Raw genomic sequence first — 10,616 nt, 5'->3', positions numbered from 1 at the left:
ACTTTTTAAATAGAAATTTTAAACTTAAACAAGGTTATATGTTAGACTGCTGCTTCTACTAAATCCTCTTCAATTTTTAGTGTTTGATGGGGTATACAAAGTACTGCTGAAAGTATTGCTTATAGAGCGATATTGATTATAAAGTGTTCCTTAAAGCTAATTATCAAAATTATTTTAAGTCATTCTAAAATGTCAGGATTTCTCTCTCTTCATGAAGAGAGTTAAAGTTCATTTTCACCTGGTATACAGTTGTTCCTTATAGGTAATCATACTACTTGTCTTATTTCGTTTTTAAATTTGTGTTTAATGTTAAATTACTAATATTTTGTTTCACTTCACCTTTATGATGCATTTGAAAAACCATTATGGTTGACTGCTTATGAAAAATATGTAGTAAACAAGCAAATCTTTACTTGTTTACTTGTTTACATAACTTGTTTACAAGCATAACTTGTTTACAAGTAAACAAGTTATGCATATCACTGGATATGCATAACCAGTGATAAGCATATCACTGGTTATGCTTATAACCAGTGATAAGCATCTCCATGCTTATCACCGGTTATTTGCCAATTAGATTATGTTTCCACAAAGACCTGAGGTTAATTGGAATTTAATGATCTGATACCTGCTGAGAGCAACGTGACACAGTAAAAAGGTGCCACGCATCAGCTGTTTGGTAACGTCACGCAGCATAGTACGATGACTGACTGACTGGCTGGGTCAGAGGGAACTGGGCGCGACGTTATCGGAGATTGCTCTCGTAATTTTGCCAAATGTGGACACGCAGTTCAACAAAAACAAACGTTATCAGCTGATTACCAGGTATCTACAAGGGTTTATCATTTACCAGTAGAGGCTGTGGACGTGCAACCTATGCAGTTTACGGTAAAGTTGCGGATGTTCTTTTTTGAATTTCCTTCAGATGACACCAGAAATGTTTGGCGGGTGCATCTGTGTTAACACCTCCTTTTGGAGCAGGGTCAAAGGCCTTCGGTCCCTCTGCACCCCTGAGCTGGCAGAGGATTAGCAGGATTACCCCAGAGCTGCCATGTCACTCACAGTTCCACCAGAAATCACCCTGCCCCCTCCTTCTAAGTCTCTTATCACATCTATGTCAGACGTTGCTATATATGACATATTACTGTGTGTGTGTGTCTTTTGTAAGCCTAATAGTTGCTTTTAGGCAGTGCATGAACACAGATAACCTGCAAAGAGAAAAGCCTGCGTCTCCAGATTTATAAGACCCAGAGAACTCTTTAAAGGAACCTTTCTACCCTGAAAAAAATAGAAACAAACAGTTTAATTGCTGAAGTTGTATAATTATATGATCAAGTCCAAAGAATTACTTTACCCACTGAGATTTCTGCAATCAGCACAATCTTGGTTCTTAACTCTTTATTTCAAATTAACCTCAAAATAAAAGAAAACGACTAGAAAATGCAGCAAAAATGACTCTAATTTAAATTTGTTTTAGTGAATGGAAATGTCATTAATAACAATCTACCCAAACAACACCCAAAAATGGTATTGTCACAGAATTTTATTTGTAAAAAAAAAAACGATTGAAAATTATTGAGTATAACACATTTATTCTTTTTTTGATACATTAACATTTTTTGGTTACTAATTCAAACTGTGGCAGCGTTTCCAGGGTAATTTTCCCTTACAAAAGCATTTAAGTTTAATAAATTATGTTTTTTGTTATTTTTACAATGCACCAAAATATAACTGATAATTAGGAAATAATTAGGTTACTTACTCAGAACTGACATGACACCTAAACATTTCACAGTGTCTACAAACCAATTAAACTATTTTGGGTGCATTGCTTCAAACACCAGGCTTTTGTTTTCGAGTGAGAACACAACTGACCCCGAGGCAGAAAAACTCCGAGACGGTTATAAACACGCACTAGCGTCATGTGAGAAGGCACGCCCTGTTTAGAGTTTCTGAACGGTGTGCCTTCACTTATTTGTTTCACCCAATCGTGAGCGTCAAGTCCCCGCGTCATCACACAAGGGCTGAGGAGAAGCCAACACTGGAGGAAGTGCTTGACTTTGACTGAGATTGCACACACTGAAATTACACACACTGAACTCTTTCAACATGCAGCACCTCAGGAGCCTAAACAGATGACATAAACAGCACTTAGCTCATACATAAAAGCCAGACAGTCAAATAAAGGCCCTGGAGCTGGACACACTGATCCTGTCGTCACAGACGCTAGTGTGTGTTGTCTGCTGTGCTATGTGACACAAACAGATAACCTCACCCTTTTGTGTTAGCCAATGCACAACTTGAATAGCATTTTGATGCAAGTTGCCTCAAAAATATTCAGGGATGTTGGTGTGAACTGCTTCCACAGGGATGTTTACTCATACCTGATCTTTCTTCTCACCTTTCCTCGTCATTGTGCATTCTACATTAAATTCTCAGCATCCCAGCAGCTGCGTGAATAGAGAGGAAGGCAGGTGGAAATGAAAGCCATCTGTGTTCCTGTGAGCTGCTGCGTGAGCAGTTAAGATATGCTGTAACTTCTGACTGGAACATATAGTCAAATATGCAAACAAGCATAAACAGTCCTCACGCTGCGCTGCAGCAGAGGTCTCCAGATGTAGGAGATCAGAACCAGCTAAAGGGGTAAAAGAGGATGGATGATCTCATCCTGTGCTCTGTCACAGAAAGACTAAACAAATGCAAACAACAGCAGGGACTGAGCCTTACACACTCAAAGCCTTGAACCTAATGACAGGGTTATTAGGTGAGCAGAGAGACAGATCAACGCTGTTCTGTCTACATTAGCCCTCCATCAAGGTCTTGAGCTCCAGCTAAAGCCATTTAAGATGCCTATAAATGCTCCAGAGCCCTGCTGCAGACCATCTTATCGTCTCTCAAGGAATGAATGTAGCCTGAGCGGATTTCCTTACTTGATCCTTTGGAAAAAGTCTTATCCCTCTGGATATCGACAAAGCCATTTGGCAGGTTAGAAAGTCTCAAAGTGGCTTATTTTCTGGCTTTGCTAAGTCTTGCACAATGTTTATTCTCTCAGCTTTTTACAGGTTACTGGAAGAAGCATCCGCTTGGGAATGATGATTTGCATCCTGATCTGGCACAGTTTGACTTCAATGTACTTTTCTATAGAAATGAAAACATGTGTTGCATAAAACTCAGATTTTGCCTGCTGGCAAACATTTACAAAACAACATATTTTTCAGTGTTTCTTTTCTTCTTCTCCCTGGTTGCTCTCCAAAGTAGCTTCATGAGTAGCTTGTGCGCTCTTGATGTGTTTGTTTGAATCTTATTTTTGCAGCATCCAGATGGTTCACAGGTTCACTCTCAAGGTTGGAGTGTCTGTTATGCTGCAACTTTATCGCCCCATTTTCATGTCTATTTTAGGTTAAATTGGACACTTATGCCTATAAAAAGTGAAAAAACAACAACAATGGCCTCTCTCAACAGCTTTATGAGTCTAACTGAAATACCTTGAAGGGAGTTATTTACTCGCTGTCTATGTTTTTCATTATTATTTCTGTTCTGTCTCAACAGTGCCTTGCAAAAGTATCCATACCTCAGGAAATGTTCCATTTTTTTCTGATGTCGCCCAGGAGAGTTTTATTGCTTTGCAGTAGAACCAACAAAATTAGTGAGTAAATGGTGAAGTAGAAAGATGAGGATGCATGGCTTTAACAGATTAACATTGTTTTTGTTCTACACATAAAATGTGGTGTAAATTCTTGTTGGATCACCTTTTATTCTGATTACAGTAACAAGTCTTGATATTTATGTCTGTACAACATTTGTGAATTTCGGAACAGCGTCACCACAGAACAATGTCAAGACTGTGATTAGTATAAAGGATGTGTTCAAGCTGCAGCAGGTAACTTTTATAAAGAAAGAAAAAGAATATGTCTTTTACATATTTGCTAAAACTGTCACTATGTCGTGAAGCAGATCGAGCTCCTCTGTCGTCTCCCTGTGGTCCTACTATCGTCTGCAGAAATAAACCACTCAATCAGAAACAACCAATCAGAGCCAGGAAGAGGGTTTAACCTGCTGACAGCCACACAAAAAAAACCATGCAATAATTTTATTGTTATCTTTCATTACTGGGTTGCAGAAATACAACAAAGCCTAATATGCGGTTGTGTGATTCAGAAATAATCATATGATCTTTATCCTAAGCCGGTATTTATTTCACAGCAGAGAAACGCAGCAGATCAGCAGTCTTCTGAGCTCAGGTCTGAAAACAGAACTGTGGCCAAGAAAAATTTCCCACTGCAGCATGTCTGGGTGGAGGACCTTAAAAAGATGCATCTTTCGGCACATTCCCACCGTTTCTCCTTCCTGGTGCTTTTGTTTCAACATTCTTCTCATGCTTCGTCCCTCATTCCTCTTTTCCCATCTGTCCAGATTAGAAGACCTTGAGGAAACTTGGTCAAACGCCGCTGTGTCTAAAGTTTCTTCATGCGTGGCGCCCAGTACAAAATCCCAAGGTGCCGAGCGGCAGCCACTGTCCAACTCCATGCTGTTCATAGCCGTTAATGGGAGCCTTGGCAGCTGTCAGACTGGAACAGGGTCCCTCTCATCTGGGCTAAAGTGAGGGGACTGCATGTTCCCAGAGCCTCAGGGGTCCTGCGTCACCAAAGGAAAACCCTGACAAGGTCAATCAGGGGAAGTCCGAGGGAATGTGATCATTATACCCAGTTGTGACTTTATAACTGGGATGTGTCAAAACAAAAGAAAAGGCATGAAGCCAAAAATACTAAATATGCACAACCACAGGAGAATACAGTTAAAACCCTGTATTTACACACACTCTATAAAAAGACATATTTTTCCACTATCTGACATTGAATCAGATTAAATATTTCCCATTTTAGATGAGTTAGCTGAATGTTAATAAAAGACAGAAACATGAAAAGTCAATTTGATTTAATTTCCAAAAGTTAGAGAAAACACGTGGTTTTTTTTTTTGGTTTTTTTTTACACAGTCTGTAAATATCTAGTTAAGCTGTTCAGTATGTCGGAGTGAATGTAGTGCAATAGTTAGGCATATAAATGTCAAATGTGTCTGAATAATTGCACCAGTGTAGCCTTATTCAACAGTCTTTGCAAGCTCAGAGTTGCAAAAGCAATTATCTCAAAACTCAGTGTGCATGCAATCACGGACTTCAAGACATTTCTAAGTTATCCACTTAAATAAATCAGAAATTACTCCCGGGACATGAAACAGATCCTTGAATAGCACAGATAGCAAAAATACAAAGAAGAATCTACATTTAATCCCGTTTCAGTCACGTACTCGTCCTATCTGTTGATTGTGCTTTCTGCAGAGGGTCCGCGCTGCTGAAATGAAGTAAAGCTGGTTTGTGGGCAAGTCGTCAACCCCCTGAGGAGGAAACAAGACAAACACGATAAGAGGCTGTCTGTAAAATTACAGACTTCAGGCAGCTCTTAATGGAGTTCAGCTCAGGGTTGAGAAAAATAAGGTCAGTTCATCACTTAAGCTCTTCCACGGAGGGTGATGCCTCCCGCATTCCTGCACGGGAAAAGAGGCTGATTATTGGGCTCAGTGTTTGCAAAAACAAATCCACAAAAGACCAGTTCATCTTTCCTGGAATTTATGTCCAGAAAAACATTAGTTTTCATAGGGATACACTGCGGCAGACTCAGCAAAGCAAGGGGAAACTCTTTGACGCCAGTGAAAGCAACATTGGATTCACTGGATTTTTGAATAAATCACTACTTTATGAAATTTACATCAAGTTTTATCATTTAAAATCCAGCATCTAAGCTGTATAACACAACCATTGCTGGTATATGGTAAAAAAAATAAAAAATAAAAAAATAAAAAAAAATTGCCCCACAGATGTCATTAGTTAAGTTCTGATAATAAGTTTGTGGACTTTTTAACTGTCCTTTTGGCAGAACTGTCTCTTGTTGCTCAAGGATCAGGCTGCAACAAATGAAACAAGATACAACCTTAAATAGTCTTTGCAAGAAAACACTGTTTTCCTTTTTCCTTTTCTTGATAGTTTATGAGCTATCGAAAACATGCAGGCAACATCTTGAGTGTAAATCTTTCCATTGCAAGTGGCTGCCACCGCATCACGGAGCTGGTTGGTTCCTCAGGTTGCTCAGCTTGCATCATAAATCCTTAAGCATCTGAGGTCAATCTGCCTTTCACATCTATGAAATGCCAAGGCTGCCTCAAGGCCGTAGTTTCCAAATGTTGGTCTCATATCAAATGTCCGGTGTGTGTGGCTGTGCATGTGTGAGCAATCTGCAGGAAGACATTTCTGTACAAGGATATTTTTTTTTTCTTTTTTTGGACTTAACACCTGCAACAATATAAGAACGTAGAGCTAATGGATGCCGTCTTTCTTAATGTTTATAGATCACTAAAAAGCTACAAAACAGAAGTGTGTGTTTGTGTGCCTCCAATTAACTCAAAGAGGCCCATTTGACCTATCAAAAGTTTCTAAAGTCATTAAATTAATAAAACAGTTTGTGTATGTTGGCAGAGATTTACTGCTGATGGAGGACGCACAAAGACTAAAACATCAAAAGAGATGCATGTCCTTTCCTGAAATGATAGTTCGACTGCTGACTTTACTAGAGCTATTTGTCATCACTGTGGTATGAACTGAGTGGTAAATTATTATTTTTTTTAAGTCCTCCGTTTGTTAAAGCCAAGATTTTTTTTTTTTTTTTTATGTTTGTGCAGAAATAATTGTTTCATAATAATGGTTCAAACAGAGACCGCTTTTGGTGCGATGATGAGAAATCCAAACCTCTTCACCTATTTACTATCATAAAGCCCATCTGCTTCTCCTGTTCAACATAAAACAGTAAAACAAATACTAAACCAACAAAGGCACTGCATCTCAGTCTAAATTGGAAAAATATTGTTTACTGAACTGTGGGTCTCAAGGTTTTAACTCAGCACAAATAAAGGAAACCTCCTGGAAATGTCTGAGGGAACTCAACATCAAAGATGACAGATCTGGGTAAGAGAGAAATCAGACAAAGTTATAAATGTAATAGTTCAAAACTTCTACAAATCTCCATGCATGGATACCCAGACGTAGATGGCACTTGCTCTGAATTCAGTCGTATCCGAGCCAAACCCCTTGCATTTATTCAATGTGTTTGCAAGTTTATACATGCGTCAGCTTCCATCTTAAAAGATTCAGCCTGCCGCACCCCAACAAACAGTCACCAAATTGGCTTTCAAAAGAGGGAGCAGTAGCATGCCAGGAACTTTGTATTATAATAAGTCTTGTTGCATCAAAGAGACAGCCAGAGGCAGAAACATGTCACTGCAGTGAAATATGAGGCCTTTTAATCACAGTAAGGTGGTAAAACATAATCAAGTTTCTTTGCATGATATTGAAAAGTTATAGCTGTCACTTCAGTCATCAGAAAGAGAGCTTTAGTTGTCATTTTGAGCATAGAACAAAACCAAATCATTACAGTGTTTTCAATTTTTAATCATGCGTACACTCCAATAATCTTTACAGTTTTAATACTTTAATTTGCGATTGGTTTTGTGGGGGTTTGTAGTCTCATACATTATCATAAATGCCCTGCAGCCTGATTTTATTATAAAACGTCGATAAGAAACTTTGAGAAACGTTTGGGTGACATTGTTGGCAATCTTTGTGGTTTTATCCTCATATCGCTTTAGAGGTAACTCCTGCCCAGACACAGTTGTTAACTATCACAGCATAGTTATATCTTAGAACATCTGAGTTCTGTCCTGTGAAAGATAACACCTCAGTAGCTGATGTCAGCACCGTTTTGTCAAATCGGCATCATCACTTTACTGTAAAAATAGAATCCATGAATCTTAACACAAAAGCCAACAAAGTCTCCTCTTTGGTCCAAAGCAGGGCTTTTCTCTGTCCTTTGGTTAATTGTCTCTTTTGTTTACTTCTACACCATCCCAGTGTTTAATACCCAGTTTCTGTCTTTAAACTTCAGCGGCGTTTGCAAGCAGACCTGCATTTAGTGTGTCTGACAGGTGTTTGTGATAACCATCATTTTGTGCCACTTGATGCACGTTAGACCTGTAATACCTCTGTCCCTCAGATGTCACAATTGTTTAAATTAGGACTGGCGCTGGGCTTGCTGGGACGTATTTTGGCTCCAGATAAAAAAGACTCTACAAGTCTGGTTTCAGCTCTCAGACTCCACTGAAAGGTTCTTGTCGTTAATGCCTGTGGTGAACTTTGTTTTACAAAACGAGTCTGTGAGAAACGAGAATATCTTAAGAAATGACTTAAAATGTGTCTTTCAATAGTATTCATACCTCTTGAACTATCGCACATTTTGTCACATTACAACATCAAACTTCAGTGTATTTTACTGGGTGCTTCTACATCTTGAGGGAGGGCAGCTATTTGGATGAATATAGACAGACATGTGTCGTACTTATTTCTACATAGCCAAACATATTATTTTCCTTCCACTTCATGGTTGTGCACAACACCATGTTTGAAGTGTGTGCTGGTTTCATAACAAAATGTAAAAAAGGTTACATTAATGATTTATTAAATGAAGGGTTTTCAAGTTCTCCAGCTCAGGCCTCCTTGTTTAATACATCACACTTCTCTTAGATGACAGACCAAAGGCTTGTCGTAACGCCCACCTTGCCTGTAAACTGATTGATCTGGGTAATATGATGCTACGTGTTTGAAGATAAAACACAAGCATGAGGTGACCACCCCACCAATCTTCCTTTTGTTGGAATTTGCAACTTTTAACCTGAGCTCACAATGTCCCATTAGGTCTTTCCCAGCTCTGCACCTTTGTTGGTTTTTTGAGCAGGTCTATCATGCACCATCATGACCAAACAAACTATAGAACTACATGTTGCCAGGAAAAACATATGGGTTACAGGCTGGGGACAGAGACCGACAGCCGTAACCCATATGTCATATTGGTAGTAGCCAAGGGTCACTGGAAGAGGCTATGACCTGGGCTTCATTAGGCAAATTGGAATCCAATTAGCCCCCAGCTCCCCAGCGAAGAAGCATTAGAGAACAAGGAACACAGTCATTCAAGCTAGTGTCAAAAACAAACAGATAAAGACCCGTGATGCAATCCTATTTTCTAGTAGTGTGGGGCAAACAGCTTATGAACATCAGAGCTTTGCTCCAACTGCTGTGCTAAAATACAAGTCAACATTGTCTTTTAGCATAACTTAAGGTTAGTGTTTGCTGTCTTCCTACCAAAAGGCAAACAATTGATGCTGCAGAGCATGGACAAGGCTCACCCCTTTAATGATTTAGAAGTGTCCATTGCGACAGTCTGGACTGGAGCTATACGTTTCAGAGGTTGGGTTTGGGTGAAGAAGCCCCCAAGAGATATTTGCAGAAATCCTCCCTACTTAAGGGGGCAGGGTGGGTGTCTTGGCTGGGACTGGCCAGTTCATCTGAGTGGGGACTAATGAAAACAAATGATCTGACAGGGTCCAGAGGTTGAGATCAAGGCTGAAGGTTTCCCCTGCCCCTCTCAATTTCCAGCTTTGGGAGATTAATGAGGGCAGAAACAGTCATTGCTCTATATCATTTACCCCCCCGGAGGCCCCTGAAACCTTATGGCTTCAGTGTGCAGCCCACCTGTTGGTCCATTATGACCTCATGACACTGACCTAGAGGGTATTGCCTCTGAATTGGGTGTGTAAGTCCTCTGTCCTGATCACAGTTCAGACATCAGCACATTGTGTTAAATAGGCATGACCAAATCATTTCTTGTAACATCCTGATTCCAGCTCTTCTAATAATACAGATAGGGTAATAGTCATTAGCGTTAGCGTTCACTTTGAAAAAGGGTATATAAGTGACTTGAAACGGTGATTAACATTATAGAAAGAAGCATTTTATGGCAATGTAAGTAAATTATATGTACACAAACTGATTCGTGATTAAATCAGTTGCCGTTTTGTTATGACATTTTGAAGTGATTGATGTTTTGATCGACATTTTCACCGATATTTGTATTAACAACACAGACACAGATATACAATTATTTTTTTCCTTGCTTGCTTTTCTTGTCATAAGGTAAAATTACCCCAGAAGGTCAGTGTGACTTGTTATATGAATACAATTCTAGATGTTAAATATTTATTAAATAGTAAGAAAGTTCACGCCTAAAAAAACTATTCTTTGTCATTCACGTTGAAGATTTTCGTTGTAGTGCTGAGTTTTGTGGTTTAAAAAAAAAAGACGACTGCCCTCTTCTGGACAGTTTGCAGAAAAGCAGCAGCGTACAAAAATGCCCCCAAAAGCTCTAAAATAAACATTAGGTTGACATTATTTTTTCCTTAACATTTATTTTTCTTAATACATTTCGCTGACACACAACGTCTGATTGTTAGAACGATATATCAGTCGCTCTAACAATATTTTAAAACACACTATCTTCAGTACAATTCACAACCGATCAGCTGAAAAAAGTTTTATTCTGAGCGTTTGCATTAGCAAGTAAATGCCACTAGATGGGGCTGCTATCCAGGTTCAGTCAAAATAAAAAGAGGTTTTCGTTTAATTTTGCTTTTTGGTAATATACAACCCTGATTTTATAAAGATATGAGATAATAAAACAAC

Source organism: Poecilia formosa, unplaced genomic scaffold (genome assembly GCF_000485575.1).
Source record: "Poecilia formosa unplaced genomic scaffold, Poecilia_formosa-5.1.2 Scaffold78, whole genome shotgun sequence".
Lineage (NCBI taxonomy): Eukaryota > Metazoa > Chordata > Actinopteri > Cyprinodontiformes > Poeciliidae > Poecilia > Poecilia formosa.
The sequence above is the reverse complement of the archived record's forward strand: the minus strand, read 5'-3'. Positions refer to the sequence as shown.